Here is a 24,038-nt window from a genome sequence, read left to right as displayed (position 1 = left end):
GTTATTAACAAAAACCGATGTTAATATCAAAACCAACATTGGTTATAATAGAAAACCGATGTTAACGTTTGTATATTAACATCGATTATTTGTGTATAACCGATGTCAGCATTTGTATTTTAACATCGGTTATCTGTAGATAACCGATGTCAACTATTGTACATTAACATCGGTTAATTATAAATAACCAATGTGAATATTTGAATATTAACATCGGTTATGTACACATAACCGATGTTATACACAAAGAACTACACCAAATAAATGTATGCATCATCAACATTGACATCAGTTTTCTAGCAAAACCGATGTTAAGGGCATATATTAACATCGGTTTTTTTAGAAAACCGATGTTAAACTAACATATTAACATCGGTTTTACTGGAAAACCGATGTCAACGTTCATCATGCGTACACTTTTTTTGTTGTTGTTCATTGTGTTTAACATCGGGTATTTGGAGAACTGATGTTATCATATGTATGTTAACATCGGTTCTCCAAAACCGATGTTAACATTCATACATTCAACATCGTCACTTTCAACATCGGTCTTAGAATCGATGTAGAATGTTCTAAATAACCGATGTTGAAAGTGTATTTTCTAATAGTGGTTGTTTTGTCGCAGAGAGTTGATAGACTATCAGACGTTATTGCTTATGCACTCTGGATGCAGCCCAAGTCAACTACACCACCACCAAAAAGGAGCTTTTAGTTATTGTTTTTGCATTAGATAAATTCATATCTCATTTAATTATATCAATTTCATTTGAATAATATGACCCTCTTAGGTTATGAAATTTCATTTAATTGTATCAATTTCAGTACTCTTGTTACACATTCTCCCTAAGTTGTTATCACCATTAATTACACAATTCTCTCTTATTTTTTTAGTTTTAAAAAAATGAAAATTAGAAAATAAAAAAAATGACCATGTCCATATAAGTCAATGTCAAAATTCTAAGGGAAGGAGCACATGATGAAAAAATATTTCCTTGTTACCCCTACTTTTTTTTTCTTTATTCAGGCATCAATGATAGGTAACAACACAAGTCTATTATGGGACTTATATGTTCATACACTCCTGAATGGTGGGCCTCTTTTCACCATTACTAGAGACTATAGAACTTTGACTCTTTGAGGCTTTGTGAGAAATTAGGCTACAATCCATGTCCAAATAACATGTGCTCTATTTCAAATGGACATAATATTAAAATATTTTCACATGAAATAATACAATTCGAACATAAGGATACATATATGCTTAATGATAATTACACAGACTTATGTTTTCAAAATCAATCTATATATATCCCCGATAACGAAGGAAGCAACAATTTCAAATGTTCCATTATATAATTTATTCTTCTTAAATTCATTGGAGAAAGATGAAAAGAGTGGAAGCTAGTATGAAACTTCTAATTAATGAAAGAGTACAATATGTAGCAAAAGCAAGTCTACTCAAGTTTGTATCCATGTCAGATGTACTTTGGGAGATTCAAAACTTCTTCCACATTCTATTTTTTATTTTTTCCAATGGATCTTAGTAGCACAAATCATACGACAAATCGTTGGCAGTAAATTCCTACACAATTTAAAATTATACACAATAATTACATTACAAAATATTTTTACGATGTTTTAATTGTAAAAAGGTGGAATTGTACAAAATAACATTACACCAATACCATTTTTATTGATACACCAATACCAATTATTATAATTAAAAAGCTTAACTTTTATCATGAGCATATAACAACGTTAAGAAGGGGAACACACATATTAATAATTTGAATTCTAGCTAACCCCAATCATCGATAGGAATAGTTTAGAAGAATACAAAATTCTTATGCGTAATCTCACATTCTTATGCGTAATTTTGAGCCCCTATGCGAATGTGAACAAATATAAAAAGACTCACATCAAGCATTCATTCTATATAATTGTGATTTATGAGCAAATTATCTAGGACAAAATATATATGGTCACCAAATGTAAATGATTGATTCATAAAAATGGCCCGAGTTTCACCTTTGATGCTAATCCTAACAGCAATTATCTATTACTACTACTCAGAAGAATATTAGCTTCCTCTTGGTTATTCGCGAGATCGGAATACAGCCATACAAGCATGTATTGCTTCGAAATTTCAGTGTCACCATCCCCTAGCTCATCAACTTTGAGTATTAAAAAGGATGCAGATTTTCATCAAACAAAATTGATGAAACAAAGTTTGCAAAAGCCACAATTGGTTCAGCACAAGTACAACACACACGCACACACACACACACACCTTCCACACTTTAGACGAAACGGAAAGAGAAAGAGAAGTACCTGACAAAGATGCAATGCTCCAATGACATGAGTTTGTTAACATCAGTTTTTCAAAAATCGATGTTAACTTAGCGATGTTAAAACCATTCTTTCTAGTAGTGATTCAAAAAGTGATAGTGGAACATTTCTTGGATACTCTGAAACGTCTAAGCCATTCAAAGTCTACAACTCTAGAACCTTAGTACTTGAGAAGCTATTAATATGAAGTTTAATGACACTGAGTCTGATAAAGATTTGTCAGAGCTAGATGAGTCCATTGCATATCTAAGACTAGACAATGGTATTAAAGAAAAAGTGTCTTCTAGTCAGAGTTCAGAAGCTGGAGCACCCACTCAACATATGGATGGTCCTTAAGAAGAAGGGAACCCACTAGATGTGTGACGAAAAGAAATAATCTAGAATGCCAAATCATTGGTCACCCAACAGATCACATACAACCAAGGTCATCACTTAGACCACAAGGCAACACTGCAAGATGAGAACTAGGTGAAGGTTATGCATGAGGAGGTTGATCAATTCCAAAAGAATGATGTTTGGAAATTAGTGGAACTACCGAAAAAGGTAAAGGTTATTTGAGTAAAGTGGGTCTTCCATAACAAGCTAGAAGAAAATGGTAAGATCATAGGGAACAAGACAAGGTTAGTTGCCAAAGGTTACTCACAACAGGAAGGTATAGATTATAAAGAAATCTATGCTCTTGTGGCTCGTCTAGAAGCAATACAAATTTTACTTTCATTTGATGCTCATAGCAATATGAAGTTATATCAAATGGACGTATAAAGCGAATTCCAAAAGGGACTCATCCCAGAGGAAGTTTTGTTAAGTCTAGCTGCGTCTAACTCACATTGGATTGTACCAAATAGTTAAATCCCTAAGGTTTTGATGTTAAAATAGTATAAATTTATATGTTAACCTTTCATGCTTAAGCTATAGGTTTATCTATCTCGATGTGATACAAGCAAAAAACATGAGGAGAAGAGCTCTGGATGATAGCTGAAGTATCAGTCATTGAATGATATTGCCTCAGTGTCTAGTCCCAAGAAGACAAATGCTTTAGCACTTGGCTCATAGCCCAAAGGCAACGGAACTGTTACTCAATCCTTAAGAACTAAGAGTTATAATCAAAAAGTAAAGTCCATGGTTTAGTAAGCAATTCAAACCATAGCGCGTAAAAGGGAAGTTTTGACTTGTCTTGTCTTGACATTATTTATTCTTTTTGTCTTGTGCTATTAACGTTGTATTTGAATTGTACACTAAAAGTCAACTCTGAGCAGAAGGCAATACTGGCAAGATGTACTTCACTAAAGATACGCTGCAGAAGATGTTTCTGGTCCTCACACTCTCTCTCTCTATACAGTAACGTACCACGTGTAAAGCGCTCAAGCTGTTAGACAACAGCTACCTGGGATCTCTCAACGGATCAAAGCTCCAAAGTCTATATAAAGCTTGAAGATGTTCATGATGAAGTTGTCGAATCACTAGAGAATCTTCTGAGTCAAAACAAACAAAATGTTGTAACGCTATCAGTTTAGTTGGATGAAAGAAACTTGAGCGAATTGAGTGAATCTTAGTTATGCTAAGTTAGCAAGTTTCCATTGTATTTGAGCTTACTGTGTAAACACTCTTTGAGTAGTTAGAATATATATTCTATCAAACATCAATTGTTTGTGAAAGCTAAGAGTGGTTTCGTGACAAAAAATACTAGGGTCTTAATCTCAGTGGGAGATTAAGGGTAGTACCAGAAGTGGCCAAGAGAGTACTTGTTGTAGCCAAAATTGGCATAGAGAATACTTGGTTGTAATCGAAGTTTTGATTAGTGGAATCTTTCAAGTTTTGAAAGAGAACTGGACGTAGCCCAGGAGTAGGGGAGAACCAGTATAAAACCTTTGTGTTTCTTAACAACTTCAAGTTTTCTTACCAAGTTTTTAAACACAAAGTGATTGTGAATCCCTTGGACGAAACCCATCATCCATTGATATCTGATTAAGAAAAGATTTCAATGTCTTTGAAAGACAAATTTTTATCCATCACACTATTCAACCATTCTTCTAGTCTGTTTCAAGTACTTCTGTTGGTATCAGAGCCCGACCTCTGAGTTGAGCTCTTGATAAAGAAGAGGAAAGAAAATTCTTGAAATGTTGGAAGAAGGATTTGATGTGAACAAGCCTCCCATGTTCAAGGGAGTCAAATATGACTATTGGAAGGAAATGATGATTGCCTTCTTCGAATCCACTCACATTGATATGTCGGATGTTGTAGAAAAGGGCAATCACATTCCTCTAGACGCTACGAAGAAGGAGATCCCCAAGGACAAATGGGAAGATGATCAAAAATTCATATTCCTTCTCAAGGTAGAAATGCCCTGCTGTGTTCCATATCAAAAGAAGAATATTCCAAGGTTCACAACTTCAGAAGTTCTAAACATATGAGGGACACCTTGTGCGCCATATCAGAAGAAGAATATTCCAAGGTTCACAACTTCAAAAGTTCTAAACATATGTAGGATACCTTGGCTATTACCTACAAGAGGTCCTCTGAGGTAAAACATATCAAGTTAAGCCTTCTGACACGTAAGTATGAACTCTTCGGTATGAAAGAAGGGGAAGATATCCAAACCATGTTTGGATGCTTCCAAACCATTCTGAATGAGCTCCACTCTCTAGGTAGACATTGTTGTTGGATTAAGTGGCCTCAGAATAATTAAGAACGGGGGTTGAATTAATTATTCCTAAACCTTAACTAATTAAAAATTTACTCTTCTAAGGCTTTTACTTATGTTATTAAGAGAATAAGGAGTAGAAGAAAAACTTAACCAAAAGTAAAAGCGGAAATTAAAATGCACAACGGAAAGTAAAAGAGTAGGGCAGAAGGAGACAAACACACAAGAGTTTTTATACTGGTTCAGCAACAATCCGTGCCTACATCCAGTCCCCAAGCGACCTGCGGTCCTTGAGATTTCTTTCAACCTTGTAAAAATCCTTTTACAAGCAATGATCCACAAGGGATGTACCCTCCCTTGTTCTCTTTGAACCTAGTGGATGTACCCTCCACTAAAACTGATCCACAAGAGATGTACCCTCTCTTGTTCTCAGTCAACAACCCAAGTAGATGTACCCTCTACTTGTACCACAAAGGATGTACCCTCTAATGTGTTAAGACAAAGATCTCAGGTGGTTAAATCTTTGATACTTTCTGAATGGGGATACAAAAGAATTCTCAGGCAGTTATTCCTTTGAACACTTTTGTATAAGGGAAAGGGAAGAATCAAAGAATTCTCAGACTGTGTTGTTTTGAATTCTTTGACAAGGGAGAAGGGAGACACAAAAGAATTCAGGCGGTTAGTCCTTTGTTCTTTTGGAAAAGGGAGAAGAGAGACACAAAAAGAATTCAAGCGGTTAGTCCTTGGCGAATTATTTTTGGCAAAGGGAGAAGAGATGAAAAGAATGAATAGCACAAGTTTTCAAGGTTTAGAAAACCAGAAAACTTTGGAAAGCATTTGGCACAAAAGAAAGAAAAAGAAGTTCAAAGAGATTCCAGGCTTGTAAAGGATTGTATTGGATTGATTGGATTGTTAGAAAGATTCTTTTTAAAATGCAAAACAAAGCCTTGCTTTTATAGACTCTTCATGTCTGGTCAAGAGAACCATTTAGAAGAGTTATGACTTTTAGAAAAACCTAAAACCAATTTGAAAAAGTCAAAAACCATTTGAAGAATTACATCTTTTGATTTACTCAGAAACAATCACTGGTAATCGATTACACAAAGCTTTTATGTGAAAGAATGTGACTCTTCATATTTAAATTTGAATTTCAACGTTCAAAGGCACTGGTAATCGATTACCAAAATATTGTAATCGATTACAGCTTTTTGAATTCAATTGGAACGTTGTAAATTCATTTGAAAAACATTTTCAAATTCATTTTGCTACTGGTAATCGGTTACAATAATCTGGTAATCGATTACCAGAGAGTAAAAACTCTTTGGTAAACATGTTTTGAGAAAAATCCATGTGCTACTCATTTTTTGAAAAAACCTTTTCACACTTATCTTGATTAAGTCTTCTCTTGATTCTTGAATCTTGATCTTGATTCTTGAAGCTTGATCCTTGAATCTTGATTCTTGATTCTTGAATTTAACTTTCCTCTTGAATCTTGAAGTGTTCTTCAACTTTCCTCTTGAGTCTTGAAGTGTTCTTGATTCTATCTTGAACATCTTGAACTCATTCTTTGATTGACCTTTGAGCTTTTTGTCATCACCTTTGTCATCATCTTTGTTATCATCAAAACATCTTTGAATCAATCTTGATTCATCATGAAGCTTTGCTTGTACAATTGTGATAATTATTGATCATATTGATAAAATATTACGAACTTTGTCTAGAAAATGGAGACCACACGTTACAGCTTTAAGAGCCATCAAGAATCTTGATACAATGTATCTTGAAGAACTTGCTGGAATTCTTAAATTCCACGAGCAAGAGCTTGCTCAAGACGAAGGAACAAAGAAAGGGAAGTTGCTAGCCCTTACAGCTCAATGACCAAAATGCAAATTTGCGTCCAGAGTCATCATTCAAAGCCTTTGCTATTAATGATACTTCAGAGGAAGAATCTGATGATGATGATGATGACTCTGATGAAGAAGATGATGAGCTAAGTTTGATCACCAGAAAGATCACAAAGATGTGGAAAAGCAAGAACTCCTCCAAGTTCAACAGTTTATTCAAGAGATCATTCCACAAGAAAGAGGAAATTCCAATCGTATGTTATGAGTGCAAGAAGTCGGGACATTTCAAGTCAGAATGTCCTAACCTTGAAAAGTCAAAGGATAAGAAGAAGAAATTGTTCAAGTCCATAAAGAAGAGCCTCATGAGTACTTGGGAGGAACTGGACAATTCATCGTCTAATGAGGACACTGAGGAAGAAGCCAACATGTGTTTGATGGCTTATGCACCCACTAGTGAAGCCAAACCAGCTCTAGATGCAGGTACAGATGATGAGGATCCTCATCCTGATGACACTATCAACTCTGATGGTGAAGAGGTAATATTCATATCAAGAGAAGATTTAATTAAAGGGTACAATCAACTTGTTTCTGCCTCTGCTCGCATCTCTAAAGCTTATAGAAAACTAAACAAACATTTTCAACATCTTGAAAGAGAAAACTTCACCTGGTGATGTACAAGACACTTTTGCTTGTGAGGAGTTCAAGGCATTACTGGATGAAAAGGTATCCAACGGATGAGAGATTCTTCTTAAGGATTTTCAAGACTTGGAAGAAAGGGTGAAATCCTTTACCATAATTCTTGAAGATTCAAAAGCCAAGCGCAAGGAAATGCTTAAACAAAAGTTTTTACTACTACAAGAAGAATGTGCCTTTGCAAAAAGATGAGCTAGATAGGTTGAAAAATAAAAACTCAAATCTCTAGACGGAATGTCAACATTATAAAAACATTTCTTCTAATTTAAACTATAACTTTAGAGGACATGAGGCCTTGAAGAAACTACCTTATGAGATTGTAAAACTCTATGAGGAGATAGAAACCTTGAGGGATAACTTTGGCAAATTTGTTGGTGGTCATGAAGCCCTTAACAAAATTATTAAGGTGCAAAGAAAGCCCAAAGATAAATTTGGTCATGGTTTCAAAGGTAAAAAGGTTGTGCATGGTGAAGAAGTTATTGTTTGTTATTTTTGTGGAAAGGTAGGTCATGAGACTCAAGTGCAAGGATCTCCCTGAAAAGGGCAACCCATCAAAGGGTCCATCTAGTGCTTACCAGCACCCACCAACTAACAAGGAAAAAGGACCCAAAAAGATTTGGGTACCTAAGAGTAAAATAATTCTTGTTGCAAATCTCCTTGATAGCAGGAAAGAAACACCAGCCATGGTACCTGGACAATGGCTGCTCACGACAGATGACAAGAAAAAGTTCTATATTCCAATCCTTAAGCCCTAAGCCTAGTGGGGTGGTCACTTTGGGAGGGAATCAAAAAGGTATGATAACTAGTGTATGTAAGATTTGTATTCCTCCCAATCCTCCTATTGATAAAGTTTCGCTTGTTAAAGGGTTGAAGCATAATTTGTTGAGCATAAGTCAATTATGTGACAGTGGATATAATGTCACCTTTAACAAGGATATGTGTACCATCTAGAACAATGACAGTTCTTCACTCTTCTCTGCTAAGAAACAAGGAAATCCTTATAAGATTAAGCGTAGTGATCTATCTAGTCAAAGTGTATCATGCGTACTCTTAGCCAAAGAGAATCACTAGGTATGGTCATGTTAGCTTAAGGTTAATCTCAACTTCAAAAGCAATGCCTCGTAAGAGGACTTCCAAAGCTGTCATATCAAGATAATTACTTTCTGAAGCTTGCCAAAAAGGGAAACAAGTAAAAAGTTCTTTAAAGCCAAAAATGTTGCTTCCACTTATAGGCCTTTAGAGCTCTTACACCTTGACCTGTTTGGACCAACCAGGACTACATCTTTCTTTGGATGCAAATATGGTCTGGTCATAGTGGACGATTACACTAGATGAACATAGATCAGGTTCCTAACCCACAATGATAGTCTTTTGATGCCTTTTATAAATTATGTAAAAAGATACAAAATGAAAAATGTATTTGTATCTCTTCAATCAGAAGTGATCATGGGGGAGACTTTGAAAATGTTCTTTTTGAAAAATTTTGTGAAAGGAATGGTATTCACCACAATTTTTCCACTCCAATAACACCACAAAAAATGGAGTTATTGAGAGGAAAAATAGATCTCTTCAAGAAATGGCTAGGATCATGCTTAACGATCACTCAACCCCTAAAAATTTCTTGGATGAAACAATAAACACTACTTGATATTTACAAAAAAGAATTTACATTAGGCCAATCCTTAAGAAGACTCCCTATGAATTGTGGAAGGGATGAAGCCCAACATTTCTTATTTCCACTCATTTTGATGTCAGTGTTTTATTCTAAACACCAAGGATAACCTTGGAAAGTTTGATTCCAAATGTGATTTTGAAATCTTACTTGGATACTCTAAATCATCCAAGGCATATAGAGTGTATAACTCCAAAACTCTAACTATGGAAGATGCCATTGATGTGAGATTTAATGATAACAAGCTTGAGACTAAAATCTCAGAGCTAGATGAGTCTTTTGCAGAGATAAAGATAGAAGATATCATTTAGTATACTACTACATCCAGTCAAAACCAACCTACATCCAATCCATTTGCAAACAATCAGCCGGAAGAGGTCAGAGAACCAATTGGACACTTGCTAAGGAAACATTATCCAAAGTCCCAAATCATTGGTGATCCTAAGGACAAGGTCCTAACAAGGAATTTTCTCAAGAACATAGGTTGCTTTCTGAGATCAAGCCAAAGAAAATAGATTATGCTATAACTGATGAATATTGTGTCAAAGCAATGCAAGGAGAGCTGGACCAATTTCAGAAGAACAATGTCTAGAAGCTTGTAGAACTCCCCAAAGGAAAATCTGATGTTGGAGAAAAATGGGTGTTCATAAACAAGCTGGATGAAACAAGTAAGGTTGTGAAGAACAAGGCTAGCCTTGTAGCCAAGGGTTACTCACAACAGGAAAGTATAGATTATGCTGAAACTTTTGCTCTTGTTGCTCGTCTAATGACAATACGCATTTTACTATCCTTTGCTGCTCATCATGGTAAGATGTTGTATCAAATGGATGTAAAAATGCATTCCTCAATGGAAAAATCAAGGAAGAGGTCTATATGGAATAACCCCCTGGGTTTGAGATTTCTATCTACCCTCATCATGTTTTCAAACTTAACAAGGCTTTGTATGGTTTAAAAAAGGCTCCCCCGAGCTTGGTATGAAAAGCTATGCTCATTTTTAACTAAAAATGGCTTTATAAGATGAAAGGTGGATACTACTCTATTTCGCAAAGATTATGGTAGTTGATTCCTAATCGTCAAGATATATGTGGACAATATCATATTCGGTGCTACTAATAAGTCTTTGTGTGAGGATTTTTCCAAGCTTATGCAGGTAGTGTTTGAGATAAGTATGATGGGAGAATTGAAGTTCTTCCTTGGACTTCAAATCAAGAAAACAAATGAAGGCATATACATACATCAAACCATCTACGTGAAGGAACTTTTGAAAAAGTTCAAGATGGACAATGCAAAGCCAATGAATGCCTCCATGCATCCAACCATTGTACTTGGACTGGACGAAGACTCAAAGCAGGTGAACAAAAAGACATACAGAGGAATGATAGGATCTCCTTTATATCTCATTGTGAGCAAACCTAACATTATGTTTAGTGTATGCCTTTGTGCCAGATTCCAAAAGGAACCAAGGGAAGTTCATTTATTTGTTGTTAAATGCATATTTAGATATTTAATTTAATTCCTAACCTTGGTATGTGCTTTAAGAGAGAAAAAACATACAGGTTTCTTGGTTACTATGATACGGATTTTGTTGGAGATAAAGTGCAAAGAAAGAGCACCAGTGGAGGATTTCACTTCATTGGTGAATGCTTGGTTTCTTGGACGAGCAAGAAACAAGGGATAATAGCTTTATCAATAGCAAAGGCAAAGTATATATCAGCTCCAAGTTATTGTTCTCAACTCTTGTGGATCAAACATTAGCTTGAGGATTACAACTTGTTTGAGAGTAAAATTCCTATCCTTTGTGATAATACTACTGCCATAGATATTTCTAAAAAAAACCATCATGCATTTACATGCCAAACACAGAAATAAAACACCACTTCATAAGGGATCATGTCCAAAAAGGTACTATGGAATTATAGTTTGTATCCACAAAAGATCAACCTATTGATTTATTTACAAAACCCCTTACTGAGGACAGGTTAATCTCTCTAAAAGAAAGGCTTGGTATGTTCCCTATGGAACGAAGTTTTAAATCCATCTGTGAAGCCATAACACATCACTAAGCATCCAAAGGGCACATCATCCAATGAGCTTAGTCAATATTTGTGCACTACACGCATGCGTCCAATATATAGGTGTTGGATCAAGTGGCCTTAGAATAATTAATAAGGGGGGGTTGAATTAATTATTCCTAAACCTTTACTAATTAAAAATTTACTTTTCTAAGGCTTTTACTATGTTGTTAAGAGAATAAGGAGTAGAAGAGAAACATAACCAAAAGTAAAAGCGGAAATTAAAATGCACAGCGGAAAGTAAAAGAGTAGGGAAGAAGGAGACAAACACACAAGAGTTTTTATACTGGTTCGGAAACAACCCGTGCCTACATCTAGTCCCCAAGCGACCTGCGGTCCTTGAGATTTCTTTCAACCTTGTAAAAATCCTTTTACAAGCAAAGATCCACAAGGGATGTACCCTCCACTAGAACTGATCCACAAGAGATGTACCCTTTCTTGTTCTCAGTCAACAATCCAAGTAGATGTACCCTCTACTTGTACCACAAAGGATGTACCCTCCAATGTGTTAAGACAAAGATCTCAGGCGGTTAAACCTTTGATACTTTGTGAATGGGGATACAAAAGAATTCATAGGCGGTTAGTTCTTTGAAAACATTTGTCTAAGGGAAAGGGAAGAATCAAAAGAATTCTCAGACTGTGTCGTTTTGAATTCTTTGACAAGGGAGAAGGGAGACACAAAAGAATTCAGGCGGTTAGTCCTTTGTTCTTTTGGAAAAGGGAGAAGAGAGACACAAAAAGAATTCAGGCGGTTAGTCCTTGGCGAATTCTTTTTGGCAAAGGGAGAAGAGATGAAAAGAATGAATAGCACAAGTTTTCAAGGTTTAGAAAACCAGAAAACTTTGGAAAGCTTTTGGCACAAAGAAGAAGAAGAAGTTCGAAGAGATTCAAGGCTTGTAAAGGATTGTATTGGATTGATTGAATTGATGTAAAATGCACAACAAAGCCTTGCTTTTATAGACTCTTCATGTCTGGTCAAGAGGACCATTTAGAAGAGTTATGACTTTTAGAAAAACTTAAAACCAATTTGAAAAAGTCAAAAACCATTTGAAGAGTTACATCTTTTGATTTATTCAGAAACAATCACTGGTAATCGATTACCAAATCAGTGTAATTGATTACACAAAGCTTTTATGTGAAAGGATGTGACTCTTCACATTTGAATTTGAAATTCAACGATCAAAGGCACTGGTAATCGATTACCAAAACATTGTAATCGATTACAACTTTTTTGAAATCAATTGAAATGTTGTAAATTCATTTGAAAACTTTTTCAAATCCATTTTGCTACTAGTAATCGATTACAATAATCTGGTAATCGATTACCAGAGAGTAAAAACTCTTTGGTAAACATGTTTTGAGAAAAATCCATGTGCTACTCAATTTTTGATAAAACCTTTTCATACTTATCTTGATTAAGTCTTCTCTTGATTCTTGAATCTTGAATCTTGATTAAGTCTTCTCTTGATTCTTGAATCTTGAGTCTTGGTTCTTGAAATCAACTTTCCTCTTGAATCTTGAAGTGATTCTTGAAATCAACTTTCATCTTGAATCTTGAAGTGTTCTTGATTCTATCTTGAACATCTTGAACTCATTCTTTGATTGACCTTTGAGCTTTTTGTCATCACCTTTTTTATCATCAAAACATCTTTGAATCAATCTTGATTCATCATGAAGCTTTGCTCCTACAATGGGCGAAGACCCTGGATGCAAGTTTAATAAAATGTAGTGTTTTGAGAGTACTTGTGCTAAGACACCTGAAGCAGGTTGGATCCAATTTGAAAAGGCCCATATCTTTTCAACTTCCCTCGACGATCTCTTTCTTTCTCTTCACCCTAAACACTTAACTATCACCATCACTCATCATCACTTCTTTTGGCAATCAAACCTTCTGCAAACCCCTCGCATTCTCTCTCAGAAAGCTCTCCGCACCCTAACCTTTCTTCCTCTCAATTAGCCAGATATCTCCTAACCCTAAGATTATGGCCATGAAATAGAACCAACCCCAAGTTGGTCGTGTTACACCAGACTTCAGGAACAATCCTCCCTCTGCATCATTTGAGGAAGGTTCCCCTATTCAGATTACCTGGCTAGCCCTCATTACCTTCCTCATTGTCGAAGTTACAATGAAGGACAAAGAACCAAGAGCCCACATCGAGCATTTCTTCGATATCAACTCCTTGGAAAATGATGGCTACGTCATCAAAACTCGTCTTTTATTGTGTGGCATCCACCACTTCTTTGAAGACCCCAAAGTGTTAGTGCCTGAACTTATCCGTGAGTTCTGTAGAAAAACAAAAGTTTATAAAAATGAAGTTGTTGGAGGCTATCTTGCTAGAAAAGTGCTTGGAATTTAAGTGAAGTTGTCAATTGAAAACTATTGCTCAAGCCATTGGCTGTGAGCGTCAAAAGTTCATGAATAGCTAGGGAGATGAACTTGATGATCACATTGGGCACTCTTTGTGGGGACTCAACTGGGCTAACACTCCTAGATGCTATGAAACACTATTGAATAAGGCAAAAATCTTCCACCAGATAGTCAAAAAGGCCATTATTCACAAGCAAGAATCAAAGGACTTCTTGTCCAATACTCATAAGTTCATCTTGTATCACCTCATGGAGAGCACTCCCTTTGACTTGCCCTAAATTCTCTTCAATTTCATTGCTACTGAAGTGATGAGGGACAAGAGCAAAGGGAAGGATATATACCATGGTGTCTTTCTCACTAAGGTATTTGAAATCCATTGAGTTATAAGAAAATTTTTGTATGAAACTCCTTTAGATGTACAAGAAAAAATCTACATGGACAAGGTGTTTCTCGCAAAACAAAAAGCATTCAGCCAAGAGAACATCTCTAAGATGAGACTTCTTGATGATGGATCCTTCCAACAAGTTCCCCAAGTGGATGACTCCATACTTGCTAAACTTTAATAGAAGTTTGGACTCAACCCTGGACAGGTTGATCAGTTAGATGTAGTCTGGGAAAGAGCTGCTGAAGAAGAAACCACAAGACATAGGGCTCAAGGATTGGGACATAGACTTTTCCCCTGTCATGTGTCGTGAGCAGCCACTGTCCAGATACCATGACTGGTGTCTCTTTCTTGCTATCAAGGACGTCTACAACAGGAATTATTTTGCTCTTAGGTACCCAAATCTTTTTGGGTCCTTTTTCCATGTTTGCATAGGGGTGTTGGTAAGCACTGGATGGACCCCTTGATGGGTTTCCCTTTTTAGGGAGGTCCCTGCACTTATGAGTTTCATGACCCACTTTTCCACAGAAATAGCAAACGATGATTTCTTCACCATGTAAAATCTTTTTTCCTTTGAAACTGATAACTGCTAATTATGAGTATATTTTGGAGTTAAATTATATAAGAATTTGTAATTTTTCTCTCCTATTCTTTCCTTTTTGAGCAAATAATTGCTAAATTAACATCATTTAAGTTTTTGTGTAGAGAATATTAAAATTCATGAATTTATGATGCTTAGTGAGTAAAATAAAGCCCAAGAAAGTGAGCTAATTAAGGAAAGCAAAACTAATTGAGGAAAATAAGGCTAATTAAGGAAAGAAGACTAATTGAGGAAAGCAAGGCTAATTAAGGAAAGAAGACTAACTAAGGAAAGCATGGCTAATTAAGGAAAATAAAGGTGGGCTTAGTGCAAGAAGTCTGCTAATCTGCACCTATAAAAGAAGAATAAAGAAGAAGGAAAAGACACACAGAAATTTCAAGAGAATACAATTCCTTGTAGAAGGCAAAGGCTAGAAGAAGGAGAAGTAAGCAATGGAGCCATTCCTTCCCTCCATTCCCTTTCTTATCTTTTCCCCATTTACTAAATGTTCCCCTCTTGTAATTATAAAGCCTCCATGACAATGAGAGGCTAAACCCCCTTTGTTGGGAACTTGGCAGCCAACTACTCTTGATGTAATTTCTCTTCGTATCTATTTATGAATATTACATTTGCATTATCTTTTCTTATGCTTAATATTATTGTTGGTGGCTTGATCACCTATTTGCATGGTAAGTTTTAGGGGTAGCGTTGGGAAACGTTATTTTCTAATAGAACTGGAAAAGGGTATCTAAATAAAGTCATCACTAGGGATAGGTTGATATTTGTTTAGCCTGTTATACATCTCTATTCTTAATGAAATTTACTATTTTAGCTCTGCAAAGGGATTTGGGAGAAAAAATAGATAAATTAGGCTCTTTCATGTGAGGGACCAAAGTTAGAGTATACTAGTAGATGCAGGTGTAAATTGAAATAATTATAAATAGAGAAAAATTATTAACATTACATCAAAGTGTAGCTCTGGTAGGCTAAGTTCCCAACAATCTTCTAAATTTCCTTCAACAACAATATTGGATTTTCTCATTTCTTCTGTCTTTAATTAATCAATTTAAATTCTTATTTAATTTCTTTTCTTGTTTGATTTAATTTTGTGTCAATTTAAATTTCTATTTTTCTCATAACCTTTTTCAAAACAATTTTCTTTAACTTCTTTTATTAATAAAATATTCATCCACCTAAGTACAAACAAAGTCTCTGTGGATACGATACTCGAACTTCCATTTGAACTTTACTACTTCAGACGCATTGGTGCACTTGCCAATTCATCAACAAAAACCATGGCTAGATTTGTCTTTGGGTTTTCTTTGCACCTTAATAATTTTGTTAAGGGCTTCATGACCACCAACAAATTTGCCTAGTTTATCTTTCAAGTTTTCTATCTCCTCATAGAGATTTACAATCTCAGGAGGTAATTCCTTAAAGACCTCACATCCCTTAAGCTTACAATTCAAATCAGAAGACATCTTTTTGTAATGCTGACATTCTATCCAGAGATTTGAGTTCTTCTTTCTTAGCTTATCAAGTTCATCATTAACAAGGGTGCATTATTTTTTAAGTAAGAGTTTTTGTTTAAGAATTTCCTTGCGCCCTTCTGTTGAATCTTCAAGAGTTGTGGTTAAGAACTTTACCCTCTCTTCCAAGTCTTGAAAATCCTTAAGAAGAGTTTTGCGTCCATTGGATACCTTTTCATCTAGTAATGCCTTGACTTCCTCAGAAATAAAGGCATCTTGTACACTACCAAGTGAAGTGGTTTCCAAGACAAATCAACTAAGTGAACTTCATGAGCTTTCTTGAGATCTTCATGCTCTTTTTCAAGATGTTGAAAACATTTATTTAGTTTTCTATAAGCTTTAGAAACGCGAGCAGAGACAAATAGAAGTGTATTGTATCCTTTAATTAATTCTTCTTTGGATTTGAACACTACCTCTTTGCCTGAGTTGACATTGTCATCAGGCTGAGAGTCCTCATCATTTGAACTTGTGTCCAATGTTGGGTCTGCTTTGCTGGTGGACACATCAGCCATTAGACATAGGTTGGCTTCTTCCTCACTATCCTCATCAGATGAGGAATCGTCCAGGTCCTCCCAAGTGCTCATGAGGCTCTTCTTTTTGGGCTTGAAGAATTTTTTCTTATCCTTTGGCTTTTCAAGGTTAGAACATTCCAACTTGAAGTGCTTGGTTTCTTACACTCATAGCAGATGATTAAACTTTTCTCTTTCTTATGGAAGGATCTTTTGGACCTGGAGGAGTTCTTATTTTTCCACATTTTTCTTATCTTTCTTGTGATCAGACTTAGCTCATCATCTTCTTCATAAGAGTCATCATCATCAAACTTCTGAATCATCATTAATGGCAAGGGCTTTGGACAATGACTCTTTGGACGCAGAGTTGTGTTTTGGTCTTTTAACCATAAGGGCTAGCGATTTCCCTTTCTTTGTTCCTTCATCTTGAGCAAGCTCTTGCCCATGGACTTTAAGAATTCCAACGAGCTCTCATGAGTCATTGAATCAAGATTCTTAATGTTGTAACTTGCGGTCTCCATTTTCTAGATAAAGTTTGTAAGATTTACCAATTTGATCATAATTATCGTAATGTCTACCTAGAGAGCGAAGCTTGTTCAAAATGGTTTGGAAGCGTCCAAATATATTTTGAATATCTTCTCCCTCTTCCATATTGAAGAGTTCATACTTACGTATCAGAAGGCTCAGCTTGTTACGTTTTACCTCAAAGGACCCTTCATAGATAATGGCTAAGGTGTCCCACATCTGTTTCACACTTCTGAAGTTTTGAACATTGGAATACTCTTCTTGAGATAGAGTGCACAACAAAGCATTTCTCGCATGAGAGTTGAGAAGAAATTTGGACTTATGTTCATCTATCCATCTGTCCCTAGGGGTCTCATTTCTCCGAGCATCTAAAGGAATGTGATTGCCTTTTTCTACAACGTCCCACATGTCAATGTGAGTGGATTCAAAGAAGGCAATCATTATTTCTTTCTAGTAGTTGTAGTTGGCTCCCTTGAACATGGGAGGCTTGTTCACAACATATCCTTCTTCCATCCTCTTAGGAGTTTTCTTTCCTCTACTCTGTGAAGAGCTCAACCTAGAGACTAGGCTCTGATACCAACTGAAATACCTGAAACACACGAGAAAGGGGGTTGAATAGTGTGATGGATAAAAACTTAATCTTTTGAAAACTATTAAAAGCTTTTCTCAAACAAATATCAATGGATGAAAGGTTTTGTCCAAGGGGCTCAAAATCATGTTGTGCTTAGAAAGACCGATTCACAAAACTTGGATATAGTAGTATATAAGTGATTTATAGAAAAGAAATAGTTATATAGAAGCAGTAAAGAAAACACAAAGGTTTTATATTGGTTCACCCCAACTCTTGGGCTACATCCAGTTTTACTTCAAACCTTGAAGGATTCTACTATTCAAATCTTTGATTACAACTAAGTATTCTCTATGTCACTTCTGGCTATAACAAGTATTCTTTAGACCACTCCTGACACTACAACATATGTTTGATAGAAAATGTATTCTTAATCACACAAAGAGTGCTTACACAATAAGCTTGAATACAATGACTCGCTATCTTAGTAAAGCTAAGATTCACTCAATTTGTTCAAGTTTCTTTTGTCCAATGGACTGACAATGTTACAACACTTGTTTGTTTTGTCTCAAAATGTTTTGTAATTCGACTTCTTGTTTTTTTTTACATGAACATCTTCAAGCTTTATATAGACTTTAGAGCTTCGATCCGTTGAGAGATCCTAGCTAGCCGTTGTCTAATAGCTTTGGCGCTTGACACGGGGCCACTATTGTGCAAAGAGAGAGAGAGTGGGGACCACAAACGCTTTCTGTAGCATATCTTCAAAGAAGTACAATTGGCCAGTGTTGCCTAGTGCTCAAAGATGACTTCCATTGTATGAATCGAAGGAAACGTTAACAACATAAGACAAGAGGAATTAAGAATGTCAAGACAAGACAATTTAAATCTTCCCTTTTGTACGCTATGGCGCAAGTTTCTTATTGAGCCTATGAACGTTACTTTCTTGTGAATGTTTTTGGTACTTGGATCAAGTAATTGTTCCATTGCTTTTGTACTGTGAGCCAAGTGCTAAAGCACTTGTCTTCTCAAAGGCTAGATGTTGAAGCAATATTGTCCAATGATTGATACTTTGTTTTTCCTGTAAAGCCTTTCAGCTCATGTTTTTTTGCTTGTATCTCATACAAATATATATATGAACCGGTGGCTTAAGCATGAAAGGTTAATATATAAAATTTATACTTTGTCAACATCAAAACCTTAGGGATTTAATTGTTTGGTACAATCCAATGTGACTTAGACACAACCAAACTTAACATAGTAGTAGTAGGGATATTAGGTATGGTTAATTTCAAAAGTTTATATATGAATTTATATCCTGTTATATAGACTTTTTATTCAGATTTCAAAATATATAAGGAAGAGGGAAAATCCAATATTGCAAACTTGCAATGGAAGTCTTGTAGAAAAATGTTAAGTAGCTCATATAAACATAATGCATCGTAGAATTCAAAATCTCAAAACTAACTCTTACCTACCAACTCTTTATTCTGGCTCCATTAGTCGCTCTTGGTAAGGTGGCTTTGTTCATTACCGCATTAGAGACTTCAGCTTCCAAGTTATCAACTCCTAAGCTTCCAATGCTGCAAAAGCGTTATTGTAATAATCAAAAAACACTTCCTTGCTAATGAAAAGGCTAGCTAAAGAAGGCAGGACCTTCAATACGACAAATTCTATGATAGACTAATTAATTAACACCTGATGATCTCAACCATTAGTCATATCACTTGTTCCAAAGTTTTCAGACTTGTTAACTACAAGGCAAGGAACCAGGGTCAGGTAAGAACTTATCACTCAAATGAATTAACATATAGCCAACTATTAACTTGAAAGAAAAATACAAAAAAATTGCTCGATTATTCAATGCTTCCTCAACAAATAATCATCACTCAGCAAAAAGTGTTCAACAAAGATTATATCCCAAAATCAACTATCATGTCCTGACACAAAGAATCTTCATTACAAACTTCAGTCAAAGCTTTAATTCCTTCAAGGGTTGCCAAGGCAGAATCTGCAGCATCTATTTTAGGAAGATTATCTTTTTTAAAGCTTTTAAATGGTCCTGCTAAAGGTTCCACAGACAACAAATCTGCCAGTGGGTATGCATCCCCAGAATTAGATGCATTTCTCAATTGTTTAGCTGCCAGATTAACAACAACACTAGATAGTTGATTGGCAACTTGTGCAGCAGAAGCAATATTTACATTATTGATCAATGCAAAAGTTAACACAGCTAGAATGTGCGTCAAAAGTTGACTGGGAATGAAGTGACACAATCAGATAAATGAAAGGCCATTTTGATAGAAAGAGAAAGAAAAATATTTCATAACTTTACACTATCACTCTTAGGTTGACTTGTTTCTTCATCATTTGATTTCTTCATAGAACTATGTACTTCAGACAACATCATGGCTAAACCATCCTTGAGAAAGTGGTATACATGTTGGTCCATAGTCTTCCAAAATCTAAGAAAGAATCTTTATGGCTGAAGATCGTACAGTATCAGAGGAAAATGTTCCAAAAACCCAAGAAGAAGAATGCCTGGCCATTTTTTACTCGGTTCCTTTATCATTTGATTTCTTCATAGAACTTTGTAATTTAGACAGTGTCATGGCTAACCATCCTTGAGAAAGTGGTACACCTGCTGTTCCATATTTTTCCAAGATGTGACAAAGAATCTTTATGGCTGAAGATCGTATAGTATCAGAGGAAAATGTTTCAAAAACCCAAGGAAGAAGAATGCCTGACCAGTTTTTACTCTCGATCTTTAAGAGTTGGCAACTAGATATAGAAGGCTCTATAAAATTGTTCAGAGATAAATCATTGAAAGAGGACATAAAGTGAAATTAAATTTCATAATTCAATGAGTGATCAAGACTATGAAAAAGTATAAAATTTTGTAACAGCTAAATTTCAACGAGAGTCTAAAGTAAGAAGGGAAGCCAAGAAGCATTCTACAGGGTTACACACTTTCATTGTTATAAAATCAGCAGAAATTAAGATTGATAAGCTTCTTGGTGTTTCACATGAGAGAGAGAGCAATGACGTTGGAATCCATGATTTTATCTTTGATTTAACATATCAGAACATAAATATTATGTAGCCACCAAAATGAAAGAACAAGTTAGCTTGAAATTCATGATTTGGTCACATTTCTCTGTCTCAATCCTATTCAAAAAAACAACAAAAAATTTAAAAAAAAAAAAGAAGAAAAAAAAAACAAATTAAGAAAGACAACATGATAATTACTGCATAATTTATTCAAGAACGCAATACTCACGGCATCAGACATCAATATCCATTTGTCACCACAACCTAATTGATTTTTCACAACAAAATATATATCAAATATTCAAGCGAAAAAACAAGAGGCGAAATCACTCACAACAAAATATATATTCTATTATTGATATAACCGTAACAAAATTTGCATGAATTTCCTATGAATTTTTTTCGCGCAGGAAAAATCCACATCACATGTTCTAGTTGGGTGCTTGAATCTCTTCTTACACTTTTTCATTTTGCTTTGCGACAAAAAAAAAACAATACATAAATGGCTGGTAGCTTGAGTTAGTTATGGTTGGGTGCTTGAAGTGGAGCCAATGCTGGCATATAACAGAGCAATAGTGAGTAAATGACATGTCGTTCGGTGCTTGGGGAGGAGTCAGTGATAACAAGTGAAGGATTGGAAGGGTGAAGACATAAGAACTGAATATTAACGACACGAAAGGAAAGATGTATACAACGGTTCATGTTTATATTTATTAAATTTTAATCTGAACAATCAGATGTATCCAACAGTACAAAACTGCTATAAAGAGGCTGCAAAGGGGTGACAGGAGAGGATCGGAATCCCAATTTGTTTCAATCTTTCCATTAGGTGTGATGTCCCAATTAGCTTAAGAAGTGCTATCCCTACAGGTTGTTGTGATTCTTGGACATGATATTTATTTATATTTATAGTATATAAATATAAGAACCGTCAAATGGTAAGTTTGGACAAACGTCACATTCTCATAAAAAATCAACTTTCTTACCGGACAAATTTGGAATGTTTTACTTTTCAATCTAGAGAGGATTTCCTTTTATGTCACTCTTCTTTAAACAAAATAATAATTTAATATAATATCAATTAATATCATTATGTTAATTTTATTATACTTACCACATATAATATCAATTAATATCATAAAAAATCTTTGATGAAAAAGTGATTGAAATAGACGGAAAAAATATCACTCTTTTAAGTATTTATTATAACTAATATACTTTTTTATGATGGGATAATGTTGCATGATTATGTTAAGAATAAAACAAATACCCACATTAGATGAATAGTTAATACATTCTATTATCTCAAGTGCAAGATAATATTAAACACTTGTGAAATTCATCTTACAATAGTGCTACTGAAATGTAAATTGTCTATTATATATTAAAATAATAATTTTTCAAAGTCATATTTATTTCAATAATTTGCATCTAATTTAATTAATTCTTATTTTTTAAAGTATTCCAAATATTGTTTATATAGTCAAATATCAAAGTGTTCAATTCTTAAATGTAAAATTATTAGAAAATATTTGTTTAAAATATCATTGTAGAATGATTTAATTATTTATCAATTCATATATCAAAATTATAACCTCATTAAATTTTAGTTGAAATATTAAATTAAATATAATATATTTAATAATTTTAACATCTAATACTAATAGAAAAGTTATTTAATATATATATAATATATATATATATATATATATTAAAATATTTAAATTTTTATTTTTACTATACTCAATATTTAAATTATATGACAAAATATATTCATCGTTATGTTCTAGAGTAATGTCACATGTATCTAATTTGCATTATATAATCCAAAATATATGATATTTTTCATAATTGAAATAAAAATAAAATGATTATTTCTTTGATTTTTAATAAATTTAAAATGTGATTAATAAGTATGTATCACTACAATTATAGATAATAGATTATATTGTTGTTTTTATTAAATATTTTTAAATTAAATATTTTGTTTTCACATTTTATTTTATATTATGTTGACTTTAATATACTTACCCATATAATATCAAACAATATCATTAGAAATCCTTAATGAAAAATTGATAGAAATATATGGAAAAAAAATACTACTCTTTTAAGTATTTATTACCACTAATATATATCATTTTTATGATTTGCTAATATTAGACGGATATGTTGAGGAGAAAAATAGTTGCATTAAATAATTCAATTAGAGGTGGTTTAAAGTATTTTTTTCTCAAGCTGGATATTAAATCCAAAAGCATGTTTGGGTATAATGTAATGGAAAAAATGAAGTATGGTGGTAAAAAGGCACACAAGGGTGTAATGGCAAGCATGTACACTATGTTGATAGGTTCGAGGAAAAGGAATGTGGAGGAGCTCAATTAATTGGTTTGAGTTATGCGGTGAGAGAAAGAGTTACAGGTTTTTATAAAAAAAAAATTAAAAAAAAAAAAGCAAAAACGGTGTCTCGGTAATTACAAAGATATTTGCATAAACTTCTCATGTAAAATACATTTCATATGATTGTGACTTGGTATACAATGTTGAATGTGAGGTGGCATTTACAAATTGCAAGATGCATGTTGTTTTGGAATCAATTATCCATGCTGGGACCCCAAGTAAGTAAATTAATTTGTTTTAATTCTCTAAAAGTATTTATAGGAGAAAAAAATTTTAAAAAAAAATGAGCTTCTCCGTAAATTAATTTTTAGACATCCTTTTGAAGTTAAATTAGAAAGCTTTTACAAATTAATTAATGGTTAGTCAATGGAAAACTTCTTTTAGCTTATGGAAAAATTTAACTCATTTTTTTTCTCATTCTCTTATCGTAGACGTGCTTCTAAATGGGTTATAGGTAGACATGTCTTTGAAATGAGAAAATAATTTTGTGTCTGATTGATTAATTATAGTCGTTTGTGAAGGGGACGTGATAACTGTGCTGCATAACAAACAATGGCAGTGTGTGAAGAGAGTACACAGTAAAATTTCTTTGCTTAGTAAAACAACATTAGATAACATGTTATTGGTTGGTTAGTTTTTTCTTCTCACAAGTAGAAGATACTTTTTAACCAAACTAGTTTTTTTTATCATTAAACCAACCTAATTTACTTTTGAACAAATTATTAATAATCAAATTTTATAAAACCAGTTAGATTTTAAACTGGCTATAAAAACCAATTTTTATTCTAAACCAGTTTTGAAACTAATTTTGAATTAAAATTGGCTTTGAACCCTTTTTAAATTCAATTTTGAATTAAA

The sequence above is a fragment of the Glycine max genome, chromosome 4 (assembly GCF_000004515.6).
Source record: "Glycine max cultivar Williams 82 chromosome 4, Glycine_max_v4.0, whole genome shotgun sequence".
In the NCBI taxonomy this organism is placed as follows: Eukaryota; Viridiplantae; Streptophyta; class Magnoliopsida; order Fabales; family Fabaceae; genus Glycine; species Glycine max.
Note: the sequence above shows the minus strand (reverse complement) of the source record.